General features: G+C 33.0%; 1 protein-coding gene across 2 annotated transcripts in view; it reads right to left on the bottom strand.

Annotated features, from left to right (window-relative positions):
• LOC130903630 (carboxyl-terminal PDZ ligand of neuronal nitric oxide synthase protein) overlaps positions 1 to 18,858 on the bottom strand; it is a 92,651-nt gene extending 73,793 nt beyond the window's left edge. The window contains exon 1 of one of the 2 annotated variants that reach the window (XM_057815855.1): positions 18,585 to 18,858. The gene's annotated coding sequence lies outside the window, so the exon portion shown is untranslated. The remainder of the gene's footprint in view (positions 1 to 18,584) is intronic. The other variant, XM_057815854.1, reaches the window with a different exon arrangement.
• Between the last annotated feature and the right edge of the window lie 2,393 nt (positions 18,859 to 21,251).

Below are 21,251 nucleotides of genomic sequence, written 5' to 3'. Positions count from 1 at the left end.
AAGAAGTAAGAAATCTATAAAAATATTTATTACAGAAGCCTCCTTCACCAAAAATATTGTCACAAAGGATAAAATCATAAAAAAGGCTGTTTTTTTGCAGTTTTCATTGATTGATTTACTTCTCAACAATTGTTTAAATTTGAATTTAGGAATATAATAAATTATTCCACTTTTTAACAGCGATTAGTAGGTTACTCTAAGAAAATTCTCATTGATTTCTCTCGAAAAAAATTGTTGTGTCCTAAAAGAATATTGAAACATGTGTCCAAATGACATTTCGCGAGTGATCGGCTCTCAAGCATACCCTGAGGATGCTCTCGACTAAATACAGAAGAGAGCAATTGAATCCAGAGTTGACCAGAAACATGGACAGCTTAGAGCATAGAAGAAAGGTCGCCGACTTGACTCTGTTTTACCGATACTACCATGGCAGATTCTCTTCCGAGCTGTCCAGCTTAGTCCCACCTAGAGCAGTTTTTGTAAAACCTACTCGACGTGGCTCATGAACTCTCGCAAGTGACCAGAACTCCAATTTAACGGCATAACATAATTAGAAAGAAAAAATCTTGAACGATCTGGCCGCCAGAATTCTATTCACAAAATAGTTTTCAGTGATAGTAAATTGCGATAGTGTGAAATATCGAAATCATCTACTTTTCCATAAATATCTGTCCACGAAGAAGCTTTGTTCGGAAGAGATAAAGGGTAGAGCACAAATAAAAATGAAGAGACTTTTCATTCAATCTCTGCTTAAGCAGAATAATCTTCTGCCACAATATTTGACACAATGAAATAATTATTTCCCATGGCTAGCGTATCTCACTTCTTTACCAGCCAGATTTAACCACTAGTGAGGACTGGTTATTTGCAAACTTAGTGAGAATCTTCCAGAGAACGAGATTTGTTACCAATGAATTACTGATCGTTGTTTATTAGAGCAGGGTTAGGGTACATGTATACTCTTGACAGTGACCTGATGAATCTTTAAGAAAAATATGTTTTTTTTCTGTTATTTCACTTACTGAGTGATGATATATATCAATTTTAAGTCGTTTATATGGTATTTAACATTTTTTATTGTCTACTTAAATGAGGTGTTTATATTTCTCACATAACCTTAAAAAACTTTTGTCCTAGATTTGATATTATTGAATGTTGACCAATAAATGTCACCAACTACCCAATTTCTAACTCTTCAGATGATATAATACTATTTAACTTCCACACAAGAAGTGCCAAGATCGCCACATTCGCTTTCTAATTTGTTCCTGTTTTTTATTCTTAACTCTCATTCCATTGCAAGATTCACTTTATTATTGTTTGTCATCTAATTGGTGTTACTGCTTTTCATCACTTCTTCAAAAAAAACGTAAATTTTTCGCTATTTATTTCATATTTCGTATTTTAAAATAGCTATTTAACTGTTTTGTAAAGGGTTTTCCAATAAGAGATGTTATTTTGAACAGCCCGCTATTTCGGTAAATGTCACTTTTGAAGCTGTCATTTTTTGACATTTGACAAGTAGAAACTACGCCATTAATGAAAATGGAACGATACACGCTTCGACAACGCACTGAAATGATTAAAATTCACTATAAAAATAGTGAAAGTTTGGCAAAGACGGTTCGTAAAACTAAAACATTTTCGGGTCGACGTGAAGCACCTTCTCGGACCGCAATACAGAAATTGGTGGAAAAATTTGAGCTGTTGGGACAAGTTAGTGATATGAAGAATAAAACCCGTGCACGTCGCTCAAGAGCAACTGAGAATATTGCTGCTGTAGCCCAAAGTGTTGAAGAAAACCCAGGTTTGTCCATTCCTCGTCGTTCTTTGGAATTAGCCATTCCGCAAACGTCATTACACCGTATTTTGCATAAAGACTTGCGTCTTAAGGCCTATAAAGTTCAGTTAACACAAGAACTCAAGCCGGCCGATCATCAACAACGTCGTGTCTTTGCTGATTGGGTCTTTGAAATGCATGAAAATGATCCGGAATTTGATCGAAAAATCATCTCAACTGATGAGGCCCATTTCCACCTTGGAGGTTACGTCAATAAACAAAATTGTTGAATCTGGAGCTCGGAAAACCCGAAACTTATTGTTGAAAATCCTCTCCATCCTCAACGCTTGACTGTTTGGTGCGGTTTATGGTCTGATGGTGTCATTGGACCTTACTTTTTCGAAAATGAGGCTGGAGCAACAGTTACGGTGAATGGATTGCGCTATCGAGAGATGATTAATGATTTTTTATGGCCGGAATTGGATGGTATTGATTTGGACAACGTTTATTTTCAACAAGACGTGCCACACAAGCAACGAAACCATCTCGATCTTTTACGGGAAAAATGTCCGGACCGTGTTATCTCTCGAAGGGGTGATCACAATTGGCCAACGAGATCTTGTGCGACTTTTTCCTTTGGGGCCAACAAAGAAAGATAAGGTCTACGCCAGTCCAGTCCAGCATCGATTCAAGACCTCAAAGATGGAATTCGTGAGGCTATCGAGGACATAGGGCAGCCGCTTTGCAATTTGGTTACGGAAAATTTCATGAAAAGGATATGGTCCTGTAAGCGCAGTCGTGGCGGCCATTTGGCTAATTATTAACGGCATACTTTCCTCTTTATAATGAAATAAACATCCGATCATTTATCTCAAAAAATGGCATTTTTCTTTGAATATCAAAATAACACCTCTTATTGGAAAACCCCTTATAATGTTTCGGTTTAATCAGACTAGAATCAAGATTTTATTTGAAATATTTTGATTTCCATTCATATTGGCCCTCTCAAAAGTACTTTATCTTTATCAAATTTTATTAACGTTTCATTTCCTACAGTAAACGTTAGTGCTATTATGTTTCTAACTAAACTGTTTATTTACGAGGATTGCTACTTAAGTTTTGAGATATGGCAGCACTGAATACGTCAAATCTGACATTGACATTTTAAATGGAGAACGTACTCAGAACGTGTTGTCGTACGAGTGTTATTTGAGTTGTTTACATGAACTTAAAACATTAATTTTGATCGAAAAAAAACACTACAGGATGGAGGTCGTCCAAAATCGGCTATTGTGTCAGAAAACATAGATGTAAACTTATATTAGAACATCATCATGTGACATACACGAGTTGTTCGCATTGGATACCTCATAATTTGAAAATCGCTCAAAAAAAAGCTCATTTTCGATTGCTAAACAACAATCGACTGTATGGATCTTACATGATGAGTCAAATTTAACAAAAGTCTAAGCAAATGGTCACCTGATTTTTTGGAATAACTGTTGCCACTGTTCCATTAGAGACAAACGTAGAACGGTCAATTCTAAATGGTACACCAGCATTTGTCTATCAGAATTTTTCGAAAAAAACAGGGAAATCAATCGCAGAAGACGAATCATTCTCCATCATGACAATCCGAGTTAGTACAACAACAGTTTTGAACAGTCAAAACATCGAATTGATATATCACCCTCCATACAGTCCTTATTTGGCACCCAATGATTTCTTATTCCCGCAGAAACGGTTGATGCTTTCAAATTACATGTTTTGGAGGTACCTCAATCCGAATGGAAAAAATGCTTCGACAATTGATTTTAATTGAGAATATGTTGAAAAATAATGAAGGCATTATAAATATTTGTTTTTATTTGTCTAGCTGACAACTTAAGCAGCAACCCTCGTATTACTAATAAAGCGTTTTTGGAGTTTTGATTTATAATAATCATATTTTCAAGCACTTTCGCTTTCTGGGAAAAAGTAAAAAAGAACGTTACTGTTTTATCTATCATAAACTAGATTGCATCGTGCAGAAAATTACAATGAAACTGGATTTGTTCTAAAAATTGCTACTGGCTTTGTTTCTACATACAGTAAAATACACTGAAAACCATGTCCTCGTAAGATAATTGAACAGGTCACTTCGTATTTAGGGAAGGGAGGTTTGGGAAAAGGTTTGTTTTGAAAATAGAAAGAAAGGATTTTATAAAACTTAACTTCTTAGAGATTATAAGGTTATATTTCATCTTCTTGGCAGTTTTAATGTGTTTTACTAGGTCATAAAATACTATATACAAGTTATGATGTCCCAATACATACTTCTTAGTGTACATTGTTTGTAATTTTTCCGTCTCGACATACTGAAGTAGTAAATAAATGTAATTTATTGTTGCCATATTAGATCCGTAGAAAGATGAGGTTGGAGAAAAATAAATGAAAAAATATAACTCGGAGTAGTGAGGTTATATTGGAAAATATTACCTTTCGTATTAAGAAAATCTACTTTTCTACGAATCTCAGTCCGTATTACTATATATATATATTTGTCAGAAAGCTTCAATTTCTTTTTCAAATAAGTATATAGCATATATGACAGACTAGACTTAATTTGTACGTTGTTAGTCCAGAATTATCCAGCCCAGTCTTTCGCTACCTCAAAATACCGATCCTGTACACATTTATAACCAAAAAGTCTTCGTAACATAAACTAACACGAATCATCATATAGTTAAGTGATTCAAAGTGTCCCTTATCACAATGGAGTGCCATCATCAATTGCTTATTTATGACTATGAACCCTAACCTCATTAATTTTGTCATCACTCATTAATTGTTTATAATTTGTGTTTGTATCACTTTTATAGATTGTCAGCTTCAACCCTATCTTCAATTACTTATTTTTATTTTATTAATTAATTAATGTGATTGTTAACGACCATAAATATCCTTATCTACTGATTTTATAATTATAGTTTTATTGTACGATAAGATTTAGTATTTAAGACAGTTTGTACACGGATACTGGGTACTTATAAGTTTATTAGATGATTGAAACAAAGTTGTGGATTGAGTTGTAGTAAAAACATGTAAAACCTAAGAGATGGAAGCCAGGCTTCAAGAATATAACCCCGACACACAAAGTTACAGGTGGAACTAATCAAGAAGCAGATAGTATACAGTTTCTACGCTAGTTCATACGCAATAGCTTACGTGATGATAAATAATTGTTTTAACTTTTAAATGAGTCGTGAAAGTCGTGATAGTGAAGAAATTATCCCTCGTATTCTTAATTTTTGTGTTCTGTTTGAACTGAGAACTACCAAAGGAAAAGTATTCATGAAACTAAGTGAATAGCTCCTCGGTTCTAGATTCCATAGAGGACAACTCTACTTCATTCGATTCCTGGTTTGTTTTTCTACATTTTTCTTGGTCGTCCAATGCTTATTTTCCTTTCTACTCTTCCTTTATAATCTTTGTTGCATTCGTTAGAGATATGCAAACCATATTTACGTAATATTTATTTGTCTTTATCTTTCTCTTTATAAATCTTATTTAACTTTAAATTACTTCTGATTCTCCACAAATCTCCATAATTTATTGGTCCGTTTTTTTTTATGAAATAAGAATTTTTTACTTTGAGTGCCAGTCAAAATTTTAGTTTGAATAAGTGACTCATTATTATTTTTAATAATTTTATCATTCTTAGCTGAGAATTGAGCCAAGTTCAGTGTGTATTTTATCTGTTGTAACAATATATTTAGTTTTTTCTTATTAAGTGTGTGTGCAGCTTTCAATTAGTCACTTTTTTGTCGAATCAACATCATCAGCGAATACAAAATATTGTAAAGTCTATTTATAGTTGGTTGTCCTCGACTAAAATAAATTTTCCCTGTACACCATTCTGTCTTAACCCCGAGCAGATTCTCAAGCTTTCCCTGTATTCCACCTCCATGGCTGTTGAAGTTATTTTAGCAAATCCCATCATTTTCCAGGTCTTCAAAATCGAAAATATAGTACGACATTTATCTATACTTGTTACTTAAAATTAAAGCTGTTGAAAATACCAAGGATTGGAGAAGCGGATTTTTTTTTTCATTAAGTATTTGGTTACTAAAGAGATTGTTAATGTCTTGGTGTAGCAATGGTTGTTTTTTCGACGTATGAGGCCGGTTTTCCTCGATGTATTTAAACAGTCCAACAACTCTATGTAGTATTCGCTATTGATTGTCTCTCTCCCAGCTGATTGTTGTGCCTTTAGACGCTTCGGACGTGGATCATGAGCTGCAGTCCACTCCGATGATGATCATTTTGATTCTGAATCATCAACACGTTGTTGTTTTCGGCACCTACATTGAAAAAAGTTTTCTCATAGTCAAATATTGTAAACACCTGCCTTCTAATATCTTTACGGCAATTTACGATTAGATATAATCAATTTGTGGACGTTTTTGATGTTTTTTTTTTGGAGTAACCACCTCAATTGGACGACCAGAACGTTCACTATCACAAATAACAAACGGTTCTTTTCGATGGATCAGAATCCACACTTTTGAAGCCAATGCTGAGTTTGTACAGCATAAATTGACACACGAATTGTTTTGAATATAACAAAAGTACTGTCAAGGAGTGTTTGTTATTTCTTATAAGGCGGTTTAACTGCCGTTAGAAAAAAGAACAATTTATGAGTAAAATGAGTTAAGTGTTACAAATTTTCTAATCTCACCAAAATTTTCGTAACACAAAGAAGCCATTGTTTGTTCAAATACGGTTGTCGACTAATTCTATGTATAGTGTTAATATTTACCAACAGCATTCTTGTTAAGTAATATATCAAAGGGCCGAACCTAATAAGGTTAATAACCTATATACTAATTTAACAATTGAGTGAACATTCATTCGATATATTTAACGGAAAAAATTATATGATGATGATACATTCTTAATATTTGACGACAAAATATGAAATTTTACCATTTGATTTTATATTTTACGTAATTGCATGTAATTAAAATTAATTAAATGAGACAGACCCAGGGAGTCCAAAAAAGGGTCAATCTTTTCGTGAAAATAGTGCGTTCTTTCTTGAAAAAATAAAAACCATCAACGTTGAGCTTATTGCAACGTTTGAGCGAAGAAATCGAGCAAAAACGGCCGTATTTTGCTAAGAAGAAAGTGTTGTTTCAACAAGACAATGCACCAGTTCACACATTCGTTATTACAATGGGCAAAATTAATGAATTAAAGTTTGAATTGCAACCTCATGCACCCTATTCGCCAGATTTAGTCCCCTCGGATAATTTTCTGTTCCCAGACTTGAAAAAATGGTTCGGTAGTTGAAGATTTATTGAATTTATTGAACATCGCTGTTAAAGCTAAAAGGATATTACGTTGAAAAATGAATATATTTTGCTGAGTAGATTTTATATTGAAATAAGGCTTGAAATATACAGAAATATGATTATTGGACAAATAATTATGATCTGTACTGATACCAATTTTTCACTTTCAAGGTAATAAGTAAATTGATTAAAGTTCAAGATCAGGTAATAGTATTTCTGTCCGTTCAGGCGTTCTACCCAACCGATTTGCTTATTTTTTTTTTAAAGAAAGGTATTGATGCACAGATCAGCCATCAACCATCGGATTTCATCTAATTTTCACCATTCTCAAGTTATACTCAAATGCGATTTCCCCCTGTACATTACTTATGGGAGTTTTTCACATGCACACGTTCTATCCTCAATATCTCAAGTTCTATTCAAGATAGAGACTTCGTTTTGGTTTAAGAACACTCGCTGAAACTCTCTCTTTCTTTTGAGTTTTTGAACACTTAAATCGGTTGAGTTGGAGAGGAGCTAGGCGCGGACATTCAACGTGGAGTTATGGATTTTTGTAGGTTTTTGGCAATTTTTCTACATTCAAAGATCTATATCTCAGGTTCTAATATAGCTACAGAGTTCGTTTTGGTTTAACAACACTCGTTGAAACACCCTCTTTCTTTTGAGTTTTTCACCATTTAAATCGGTTGAGTTGGAGAGGAGCTAGGCGCGGACGTTCAATGTGGAGTTATGGATTTTTGTAGGTTTTTGGCAATTTTTCTACATTCAAAGATCTATATCTCAGGTTCTAATATAGCTACAGAGTTCGTTTTGGTTTAACAACACTCGTTGAAACACCCTCTTTCTTTTGAGTTTTTCACCATTTAAATCGGTTGAGTTGGAGAGGAGCTAGGCGCGGACGTTCAATGTGGAGTTATGGATTTTTGTAGGTTTTTGGCAATTTTTCTACATTCAAAGATCTATATCTCAGGTTCTAATATAGCTACAGAGTTCGTTTTGGTTTAACAACACTCGTTGAAACACCCTCTTTCTTTTGAGTTTTTCACCATTTAAATCGGTTGAGTTGGAGAGGAGCTAGGCGCGGACGTTCAATGTGGAGTTATGGATTTTTGTAGGTTTTTGGCAATTTTTCTACATTCAAAGATCTATATCTCAGGTTCTAATATAGCTACAGAGTTCGTTTTGGTTTAACAACACTCGTTGAAACACCCTCTTTCTTTTGAGTTTTTCACCATTTAAATCGGTTGAGTTGGAGAGGAGCTAGGCGCGGACGTTCAATGTGGAGTTATGGATTTTTGTAGGTTTTTGGCAATTTTTCTACATTCAAAGATCTATATCTCAGGTTCTAATATAGCTACAGAGTTCGTTTTGGTTTAACAACACTCGTTGAAACACCCTCTTTCTTTTGAGTTTTTCACCATTTAAATCGGTTGAGTTGGAGAGGAGCTAGGCGCGGACGTTCAATGTGGAGTTATGGATTTTTGTAGGTTTTTGGCAATTTTTCTACATTCAAAGATCTATATCTCAGGTTCTAATATAGCTACAGAGTTCGTTTTGGTTTAAGAACACTCGTTGAAACACCCTCTTTCTTTGGAGTTTTTCACCATTTAAATCGGTTGAGTTGGAGAGGAGCTAGGCGCGGGCATTCAACGTGGAGTTATGGATTTTTGTAGGTTTTTGGCAATTTTTCTACATTCAAAGATCTATATCTCAGGTTCTAATATAGCTACAGAGTTCGTTTTGGTTTAACAATACTCGTTGAAACACCCTCTTTCTTTTGAGTTTTTCACCATTTAAATCGGTTGAGTTGGAGAGGAGCTAGGCGCGGACGTTCAATGTGGAGTTATGGATTTTTGTAGGTTTTTGGCAATTTTTCTACATTCAAAGATCTATATCTCAGGTTCTAATATAGCTACAGAGTTCGTTCTTTTCTATTATAATGATTTCTGATACTTATTTAATGGATTCGATGCGAGCGAAGCCGCGGATAAAAGCTAGTATATATTTATTTTCCTCTGTTGTTTTTTTCAGTTAGGCTCAATCATTATTTGTTTATTATTTTATCGTTGCAAAATAAATATTTTCCAGTCTAGGCACACTTTTCTTTTAAAGGAAAACGGCCGAGATACCAAGGATAAAGTAAGCGCAGACCAAGCAGAAAATCTCTTCAAGGAACCAGAGAAAGCACCTCGTCCAGGAGTTTGTAAACCCTGGCGACCCACGTTTTCTTAAGGGTAGCAGTAGCCCCCTAACGATTTACCTTTCGGGCCAACTAGAAAGTTAACAGACAGCATCTGCCCTCCTACACTGGAAGGATTTGGTGACAAATGTAAAAAAGAAGACTAAGAAGTAGTTGTTTTTGATTTGTTTTAATTTATGAATATTAGATTTAAGAGTTATAATTGAAGATTCTTTTTCGATTTTGAAAAGAATTTTCTAGATGTAACTTACACTGATGAGAAATAAGTTGAATTGAGAGAATTATATCGATTTTAAACAGTTTGCACAACATTAACCCGACATGCTCAATTAAAACGAAAACTATTACACCGTTATAATAATGGGACTTGTCGGAAACGTTGAATGAACAATAGAGCGAAGTTTATGCATAAAATAATAAACTGCAAATTTCTTTTAATTGCAGAAAACCATTGTAGAACGTTTAGGATGCGGATATAACAAAAGCAGTAAATTTACCAAGTTTCAGAGGATGTAAAATATAAAAAAAAAATAGAGGAGAAAGAGAAAATGCATTTGAATGCCAAACAAGAAACTTTTATATGATGTATCAGGTTACAAACAAAAGCTATTATTGATATTACTTCGTAAATTTTGGAACAGTATACAAAAATTGTTAATAAGTAATTAAAACACTTGATGCACATCAAAATTAGTGGACTAGCTCCTGATCTATACGTAGCAGATAATTATCAGATCGATTTGATACAGAGTAGACATTCATTGGTGATTCAGACGAATGTTTCCGCTAGGTACTTCCCAGAAAATAACAGTGTGGCCACATGAGAGTCACCGACATGTTTCAAACTACGACACAAAATATATTATTTTCGTATCTTTCTTTTTAGTTAAAAATACTATTGAGCTTTTGAAAACTTCTGGGTAAGAATATAAATTACGATGTTAGAAGCGTTATAATGAAAAGAACAAATTCCAAATTAGCCGAGTTTGGGTTAAACATGGCGGCCACTCATATTTGGTAACACTGTCTTTATCAAACCACTGAACGAGTAAATAGTCACGCCATCTAGGTTTTAGTACAAGTAAATGAAGCAGAAGCCTAACAGATAACTGTTGATTCGTAATTTAAGGTTATGAAAGTATCCGCAGAGACGTTTTTCATTATTTGAATTAAGTTGGAGATGATCAAGGTTAGTTTAAAAAAGGCAAGTACTGATTATGAAATCGAACAATTAGAATCAGAATATGTTGCTCTACATAAATCCAGATACAATATCATAACCAGTAACTAAGCAGAAGGAGACGTAGTACATATTTCAGCTTGTAATATTCATCCCAACGTATAAAACGAGATATTTTATTATAGAGTGAAAGTACACGCAAAAATTCCGAATTGACTGAAAACCTAAGTCTAATTTAGTACTTGGAATGAAGAAAACAGTTGGGAACAAGCTCTGCAAAGACACAATTGATTATTCACAAAATTATTATTGATTCCAGATCAATGGTAAGGCACAAAAGTTATAAAAGTCATTGAAAAGGGTTGTTCAAGAGTTTTTCGGAGATCAAGAAGATGTGGTGGATATTTCTAATCTGTTATTGACGATCCCTCGTATTTACAGCTTGTGAGGAATTAACAAGGGGAGAATTTTTATTAAGATTTTTGAAAACCGTCTTCAGGAATTTGGTGATGCAAATTGTGTTATTCTATGATCACTTTTAGGGTATAAAAATGAACTTTTCCTTCGTACCTTTCGAAAAAAATTGTTTTTTAATCGAAATTATTGTATTTAAACATTCCACCATAGATAGAAAGATCAATTTCGTATCTATATTGACCAAAACTATTTTTCATTCGACTCGTGCATAATTAAATACGCTTATAAATAATTCATGGTTTATCTGAAATATTACCCATAAGTTTCAATGAACTTCCTGCTTGCTCATCATTATGCTGGATGCAGAAATTCATACCTCGGTAAAATATAATATGTACATACGTGTTATATTGTGTTAGGAACGCCATTTCCGAATAAATGTTTATTAATTCTATTAAACAAATCGTCCTATCGAAATATCTGATGTTCTAGCGGCGGCAACAACATTTCAAATTGGTTTTATTCAATTATTTTGAGCATCGATGATACAATCTATTGTCTAAATATATTTTCAAGAGATATAAAAGTAGTTTCTCATTGCGAACGAGCTTTAATGGGTAGTTTGTACCCTTGTTATGTTCCAATACAATACGTTATCGAATTTCATCAAAACATTCACTGGTAGAGTTTAATTAACAGTGTTATGACGCAAATTGTGGCGTTTCCCATTCTTACAAAGTGATTAACCGTAAAATATTTTTTTAGATCTTGATTTTGTTCATTCAAGAATGTTATGAGCGACTAAAAGTCGGTTAGGAACAGAACCGGTCGAGATTTCTTTCGTTCTCAAACACGAATTTGCAAAAAGTGGACAAACCCGTTCAAACAAGCTCTATTCTGACCTAAAAAACCTAACCTAACCAACGGCTTTCTTCTTTACAATAACAGACAAGTAAATAGAAAATAGAGAAGGTATTAATAATTAATATCAGAAAAAAATTAACTTTCACGAAATCAATATGAACAATTGAAATGTTTTTATAACTTTTTAAATTTTCCACACTGTATCAGCGTGATGTAATTGCATTCCTAACACTATTTAAAATAAACCATAGTGATAAAATCGCTTAATTAACAGGATTTAAAAGAATGAACAGCAATTTGTTTAGAAAAAATAAACAATCTCAGCATAACCAAGTAGGAAAAAGCATTCGTGGCAATTTGATTTGTTTGTTATTTCATCTGCGTCCTTTATTTATATTTTATATAGTTAACATTTAAAGTGGTGTAAACATTTATTGTTTTTAAATAAAACTATTTCTTTATGTCTCAAAGAAATCAATATACCGTCACTTAATGTAAGTTGGTACAACTGTTTCCTACGCGTAGCTCAAACGTCACTTGTCATTTAGTGTCCTATCTTGATAATATCTTCAAAATGAATTTCTAACAAACTTATTTGTTAGCAAACAAAAATTCGAAACACACGAAGGCCGTAAACTTCTTTATCTGTACATGTACATGCAAAAAAATGTATGGTAGGGTTAATTTCAAAATGTAATGACCAAAACAAAATAATGAAATGATGTAAATAATAGATGTTGAGATACAAGATAATCTACATCGATGTACTTTTGTAATATAAGTCTTCACCGCGTGATTGTATTATAAAATTAATAAATTTGTTGCCATTCAATACTTTGTTGGCTACAAACACCGTAGCCAACTCTAACTTTCTTAGTTTCAAGGTAGTGATCCTCGAATATAAATAGAAATATCCAATGTGGAGTATTATAAGAATACAAAGTCAATATCATAATAAGTTGATGACCTTCGAGTTTCTTGAATGCTTGTTAGATCGAAATAGTCGGAAATTATGTAATCTGCTTAAATATTCACCGCCTTTTCAAACAAATTGTAAATATGTTTCTAGTAAGACAATTTTTTTTACAAGAGGCTATTATACATCGATGGTATCGATATCGGTATCGAGAATCGATTTTTTAGGTATCGGTATCGAGAATCGAAAAATTTCGGTATCGACAAATCTCTACAAATAAATATTTAAAGCCGTATAACCTGAGGATTTGAAAAACTAATTATGCAAATGATTGTATTGAGTTAATAGGGTGATAATAATTGATGATTTTCCTAATTTCATTAGTTAATCAAAAGAATTTTTAGCGGGTTTCATTTCGATCTCATTGATTTACTTTCAAATCCAAACAAACCATTTTTTTCAATAAATCAAAATCATTTTGTGCCGTGTGTTCCGCAGGGGACGTCACAAGTATGACGTCAAAAAATATTTATATCAATGACATGTACAAAAGCAGGAACGCCTGGAATAAACTGAAATATAATGTACAGAATTTGGCAACTTTGAAATTCTTATTTTATTCTGAAGCCGAAAACGTTACGGCATCATAAGTTTAATTGCGATTAATGGCAAACGATCAATATTTGAAAAAAAAAAAAGACAGGATGTGGATATTTTAAGAACTGTTATGTATCGATATTATAATACATTATTTTAGAATATGTTTTCAATAAACTGAATCTATTTGGACGTGTATAATCCAGTCAGAAATATAAGAAAATATTGGGTTTTTCGTGGGCAGAATAAAAAAGTTTTCAACCCACGGAAAGGGCGTGAAAAAAATTAAAAGTTGCCGCGATTTTTGGATTATATTTTGAAAGTATCGAAAAAGTTTCGGATAAAAGTTATAGGGCATAAAATTTTGGACTAGTCTTCCCCTAAAACGCATCATTTCCCCCCCTTGTTTACTTTTCTTACAAAAGTTATAATAAAATAATTGTAGATTTTTGGTTTCTTCTTTTAACGTCTATAAATTTTTTAAAAATAACTCTTTTCTCTCAAATATTAAGTAAATTAAGTTTATATTGCTTTATTTTCAATAGAAGGGATGAGAAAAAGATTGTTTAAGAAAACTACAAAAAAAATGAAACCCAATGTCTTCAAATTTTATTGAATTTTTATTTTTTTACTACTCTAAACACTCGTAGGGTGAAAGGGTGCGTTTTAGGGGGGGAAAAGTGGTCTACTTGAGGTAGGCATAAAGTTGTATGTTTATATTTTTTATATATATATTTAAAACTTTTTAATTATTCTCAAAATATAACCCAAAACTCGTGGTAGTTTTTAATTGATTCCTTTCTCTACCCAGGAGTTAAGAACTTTTTTGCTTTTCCCTCTTATTTCCACATAATTTCGTCCATAACCTACAAAAACTCGTCACGATGAACAAAATTGTGACAAACTGTGACAGATTGGTAGATATTAATCAGCCAACATTTGAACTTTATTATTTTAAATGTTTCCTAGAAAATAACAAAATTTAATATTGTTCCTATAATGATATACAATTTTTCACGATCTAAAAAAATGACTAGCCTCCAGTCCAGTCCCAACGCCTTTGTCTGTGTCAGTTTATTTCGAACCATGAAACAGTGTGTATTATAAAGTTCGATAGAGTGTCTTTTGAGATGTTTTCCAAACAGCTCAAATGTTTGGCCGATGAGGCAAAAATAAATAGTTAAAAAACTGAAAATTACTAGACGAGGCCATGTAAAATACTTTTCATTGAAAGAGATTCGATAATTCGATAAAAAGACAAACTTCGTGGGGTACTCTACATCATTTAGGTGTTTTTCTTCGGAAGAATAGACAAACGCAAGTTATAATGGAATCATTAAATATTATTTCTTCGTAAAACCATACATCTTGAGTCAGTATATGGCAAATGCCTTCTTTTGATGTACCGATATGTCGCAGTTTTTGGCTGTCTCTCAACGCATGCGCAAATATATTTCCCAGCTTGATAAATGCTGATATTTTCAGGTTTAGATCCGAAATTTTGAAAACAACTCTTGTGAAACGGAAACAACGAACTACACTCCCGCATTTTCAGTTTTCTGATTGCTCAAACTTCACAGTTAATTTAACTTATAACAATAAAAGCTGAAAATTTGGAATGATTCAAACATTTTGAACATGAGGGAATTTTTTAAGACCAAACCGGCATTTCTTGAGAAGCTACACGGCTAAGTGTAGTTTATAATTAGATAAAATTTAGATAAAATAACAAAAAAACATGAAGTTGAAGTGGTACCACCTGGAAACACGATATATTTATAAAGAAATCAATTATTATTTTTGTGGTGTGATTCTTTATCGGACAAAAACGATGAGCATTGTTTTTCTTTATATACACTGACCAGCAAAAAATTGAGGTCACTTCAGAAATTGCGAATAATTTAAGCGTCAATATTGATAAGGATTAGTAGGCGTTAATGTTTTTCCGACACTTGACAGCTGTCATTAGCTGTCATTAGCTGTCATTCGATGTATTAGAGTACGATTTTGATGAAAAATTGCCTTTGCGCTAATTGAACATTCGCATTTTTCTTGCCTGTTTTCCAGTTTACTGTTGATTCATTGTGTAAAACCTAACGATTGCAAAGCGTAGTGAAGTAACATACCCTTAATGCCTTTAGATTGGTGTGGTAAGAACTGTTGCGCTGTTACGAGATGGTCGGGGGCAACGTGAAATTGCAAGAATTGTTGGTGCTAGTCGTTGTGGTTTACAAAGGGTGTATCAGCGCTTTCTGGAGACTGGCCTGATCACTAGAAGACCAGGGTCTGGGCGAGAAAGAGTTACCACTCAACGAGATGACCGTTTTTTGGTGTCCACAAGTTTGCGGAGTAATACAGCTACTAAGCGAAATCAGTTGAAAGAAGTGAGAAATGTCAACGTCAGAAGAAGACTTTATGCAGCCAGCATCGCAGTGCAAGATTGACATTTGCCAGATATCACGTTCGTTGGAATGATGATGACTGGAGCTGGGTATTGTTCTCAGATGAGTCGCGTTTTGTCTCACCGGGTCAGATGGACGTCGACGAGTGTGGAGAAGACCTGAGGAAAGATAAGCTGAAGTTTCCATTGACGAGCGTCCTCCATTTGGCGGTGGGTCAGTTATGATTTGGGCGGGAATCACTACACAAACTCATACAGAGTTGGTATTCATAGAAAATGGCTTCCTAACCTCTCACAGGTACATTACGGAGGTGCTAGAAGACCATATCATGCCTTTCATGGTGACTATGGGGAAACGTGGCATTTTTATGCAAGATAATGCGAGACCACATATATCCAGAATTGTCAGGGAGTATCTGGATGAGGTAGAAATTAAGCGGTTTGACTGGCCAGCCCATAGAACATGTCTGGGACGAGTTGGGACGACTGACACAAACCAGCACCAACAATTGCCCAAGAGCTGAAGAGATTGCTGTTGCAGGAATGGGATAACATCGACCAGACTTCAAGCAGTCATCAATACAAAAGGAGGGAATACACGGTATTAGTGTCAAGTTTTTTTATTTTGTTCGTTCCTTTCTTAACAACAAAACGTTGAATTTCGACCAAAATGTTAATTTGTTGCTTTTGTGCATTTTTCTGCAGTATAGAGTATCACAAATGATGTACAGTTTGCGAATACGTTGAAAATTGAAGACAATAATCTACATCCCTCTGGTAAATTTCAATATGAATGGTAACCAATCATTTCCGATGAACGTAGGTATAATTGAACGTCTCGTTTCTATAACATATTTCAATGAATTGTCAGCCCACGGAGTCATTTCTCCCGATCATAGATAATCATTGGTCACACGGTTAATAATCTAAGCATGATCCTACCAACTCACTCGAGCGAAACCCGTTTTGAAAAGATAGTATTTTTTCAATTTAACTCTCCCAAGTTTATCCACTACAGTCAAATATATACAATACGAGGTAACTGGTTGTTGGAATTTCAGTTTAATTATCGAATTTCAGAAAGAAATTATGACAACTTGATGTTATCATACAGAATGTATTGTTCTAAATATTCATTGATAATTTCATAAATGAAACTATTGATAATAAGATCGAAGATTGATATTTGTAACTAAACTTTTATATTCTAAAACTATTCAAGAACCTTTTTGAATGACTGCCAAGACACTTTTCCAGATAAGAGACTTCCAAAAAGAGGATCTTTTATAAGTTTACGTTTACACCCTCTCTCTTCTAGTTTTCCTTGTGGAAATTCATCATCACATTTCGATTTAACGCCTTCACAAACTTTTTCATAAGTCGCAGTTTGTATAAATGAAGTTTTTTGGGTTTACCAACGACTTCCATTTGATACTCAGTGTGCTCGGTGTATATATTTCTTTTAAAATGACTTGGTAATCCACCTTGTAAACCCAATAACAAATCAATTATTTTGAGTCAGTTTAACACTTTCCAATGATGTTATTTTTATTCATACTTTATTAATTTCATTGACGCACATATTGAATCATTTACTTTATGTCCTATTGGTATAGACGATTTCTTATTCCAGTCGTATTTAGAAAAATCAACAAACAAGCCCAATTCTGTTTTATTATAGACAATTCTCTATCTCGAGCGCGTGTTTTTGAGTGGTGTAAGCGTTTTAGTGAGGGCCGAGAAAGCACCGAAGATGACCAACACCTAGGTCGCCCTATAACTGTTTCAACTCCGAAAATAGTGACCAAAATCAACCAAATTAAGCGTGCAGATCGTCGAATGAGCATCCGGATGGTTGCTGAAGAGGTCTGTGCCAAGTTGGTGCCAAAAAATTTGGCTCCTGATCAAAAGCTGTTGGGTCTGATCACATTAAAAGGTTAGAAAAAGATCTGCGTTGAAAGGGACCCGATTTGTTTCGATGGAAGAGCTCCTGAAGGCTATCACCAAAGAAGACTTCCAGCACTGCATAGATCAATGAAAAAAAAACGAATGGAAAGGTGTGTGGCGAGTGGAGGGGAATATATTGAAGGGGAGCATTCGAATGTAAAATGATTTTTATAATAAAACCCTATTTTTATAACCAGTCTAGTTATTTAATAGCTGGCTGCATAAACGCATACAATTTTGCTCTATTTTCCATTTTTTTGTTTTTTTTTCGCACTCATATCACCCACTCGCCATATTTGTTTTTCATCAGACCAATTTGATATTCTCTGTAGGCCTTTCTAAATTAATAAACACAATTAATTAACATATCAACAATCTCAAGTCTCCTCAAGGTCAATACCGGCGTTTACCAAAAAAAAAACGAACTACATCATTTTAAAATCAACTGTAGTTTTCAAAAATTACATAAACAGTACGAAATAATTGTACAGAAAAAATTCATAAGGGAATAAGTTTTGTTTCGAATAATTATAAGACAGAAAACATTAGATTTATGGTGCTAGTGTATTATTTCTTTCATTACAATTTCGTTCTCGAAACAAATAATTAGACGTTCAGTTAATCCAGTTTTATCTTCCTTTCACTCTAATTATAAAACAGAAGTTATACCAGAAGTTCTTAAAATACACAGTATCTTAGAAATAGTTGAATCAAAATAATAATTTTATGTGATTTCTAAATGGATTCCAAAGAATTGAGAAATAATCTACAATTTTAACAGCCCTTCAACCTCACACGATGTACACTAGGAATGTTTTATTGGACAGTACCATGAACCTCGAAATTAATAACGGTACTTTGTAAAAAGCCCTCGACCAGTTTCCATAACCACAAATTTATTTATATTCTTTATAAGTCAAGTCAAACCTGTCTCAGTATTACTTACCAGCAAAGAACCAATAACAAAACAAGAAGTTCCCTCACACACACCACTCGATCAAAACTATACGATATGGTAGATTTACCACAAAAGTACAAACACAACAAAATAATTGATTCAAAGGGAGTAGTAAATACGGAATTTTTGATTTGTTGTCATTTCCTGAATGAAGTAATAACAAAACAGCGAACAGCAACGTGCTGTACCGCTTGTGACGAAACGAGATACGCTCTAAGCGCCGCGACCGACGCTAGACATGTATATGCACATTCAAAGCTTTGGAAGCGGTTTTCAGAGATATTTAAATTGTTGCCCTCAAACAGGTTCATGTGCTTTTAACTGTCTCAATATCATTCATGCTGCCATCTCTTAAATTCTTTCTGATACGACCTGTTCACAAAGTAAGTTATCTGTTATGAAATCTATTAAATGTAGCTATCAACCACGAGATGTCGCGGTATTAAAACTGAGCAATTGAAAATCTTTTATATTTAAATGAATTCCACGTTTTCATCGTTACTAATTTACGTATTACATAGCAGTATAATGAAATATTCATATATTTTTACTTAATTAATATTTTCCCAATAGTATAGCTATTACGCACTAGAGGTCGTAGCTGTAGTACTGAAAACATCTCAATATTTTTTAGTAGTAAATAGTATAATTGTTTCGATAAATATCAGCTCTTATTCATTGTTGATTTTTGTTTTCTCTTTAATATTCTACTTATTTGAAAGTATCATTTATGTTAAGTGAAAGAAGTGATCTGTATTATAAATTATTAAATGTGGTTACTACCAAAAGATGGCACTTATACTCTCATTTCAAGAAATTATGACTCGTCTCTTTTTGTAATTTCATTATTTATATCTATGAATGTTATTTCCTTTATAAGACATCTGTAATTTTAAACATGTCCCAACATATATGTCCCAAAAATTAAAACATTGTTCGATCATTTGAATAGACCACTATTTCGTGTCGTTCTCTTATTGGAGCCGCCTTAAATTTCGTAGTTCGAGACTAACCAATCGCGTGAATGACGGGGCATGTTCATACTTTTCTATACAGGAACAATTGGTTTGTGGGACTTCCTATATTTATTGTTAAATTTGACCTTTATTAACAGCGCGAAATTTAATGTTATTTTTGACAATTCATCTCATAAAATAGGTCTATAAGTTTAATTTATTAGCAGTATATATACAAAATAACAAAATATCGAAAACTAAAAGGAAAAGAAAATAAATTTGTGATATTGATTAAATTTAATCTGTTTTTAATGTTAATGTGATAATTCTTCAATGAATTTCAATAATAGCCTCAACGAAATATGTTAGTATAAAAGTAAAATAAGGGCAAATAAAATGTTACATGTGAAAAACTTATATTTATAAATATATTACATATAAAATATTGAGAACTTGATGCAGTATTGTTTATACATCGATCGTGTAAAACTCTTTATACGGATGTGACAATAAAGGCAGTGATCTAATAGACTTTCATTGTAAAATATTTATAGTTATTCTCAAAACTTTATCAAATTAATACTTATCTGTAAAATTGTCGAAAATATCACAAACAATGCATAATGGATTAATAACATTTATAAGCACATTGATAACGAAATTAAATTAGAACGGAAATCACTGTCAACATAAAATTATTTGACTATTTAATGCCTATTTATGTCAGAACCATCTGGGTGTATAAAACCAAAATTCAAAACTTAATTTGATCTTGTGCCATTTACGTAAACCTTCTGCAAAATAAGTGGTTTGAAGATTAGATCTACAAAGAAATACCAATTTTAATTACGATGAAATACAAAACAAATATGTTTTGTTGATTCTTCTCGGTGGGTTTTCTTTTTATTCTCCAAAAAAATTAGATTTAACTTGATGAGAAAAAGTGAATTTTTGTTTCAATGTAAAGTGAAATGATTATTCAATGGAAATTATGCAACGTAAAACGCTACATACTGTAAAATGTGTTGCAGACCTATTAGAAAACGTTTACCAAATGAAATTAATTTATACAATATTTAATCATCTATTTTATGTGGAATAGTATTAGTTTTAGTAAAAGTGATTCTATGAAGAATAAAAAAAGGAGAAATAATTTCAGTTAATATGAAAAGCAAACGCGTTAAAGTCAAAAAACTTCATGAAAGTGCTCCATAGAAAATCAATAAAATATTTAGTTAGAGAACAAAAATGAATCTCTTTTTAAATATTTCGCTACTTAGTTACAGGTCAACCTAAAACTGCGTTACCTAGAATTTCCACTTTGTATGAATCAAAAACTCATTGTTCAACTTGTATAAAAAAATAACGACAGGTGAGATGACTTTTACATTGCTAATGACCACTGCACACCTGTGCAAATATTTCAACGATCCACGTCTCTTACAATAATCAATTTAGTGTTAAACAAATACTGATTGGAATATTGACATTTATTTAATCCAACAAATAAGGAAATATCTACTTATTAAATCTACTACCTAAAATTTCAAGTAATATATGTACTCCAATTTTTTTGCACCTATATTCATTTTTTTAACTTGAATAAATGTTCATTTTATGTCTTACTAATGTAGATTCATTGTTTTACCAAATTTATGATCTTTAATCTTCCTTCTAAATACTGGGATCTTTGTGTTAT

Source organism: Diorhabda carinulata, chromosome 2 (assembly GCF_026250575.1).
Source record: "Diorhabda carinulata isolate Delta chromosome 2, icDioCari1.1, whole genome shotgun sequence".
NCBI classification, from domain to species: domain Eukaryota; kingdom Metazoa; phylum Arthropoda; class Insecta; order Coleoptera; family Chrysomelidae; genus Diorhabda; species Diorhabda carinulata.
Note: the sequence above shows the minus strand (reverse complement) of the source record. Positions and strands in the feature narration are given on the sequence as shown.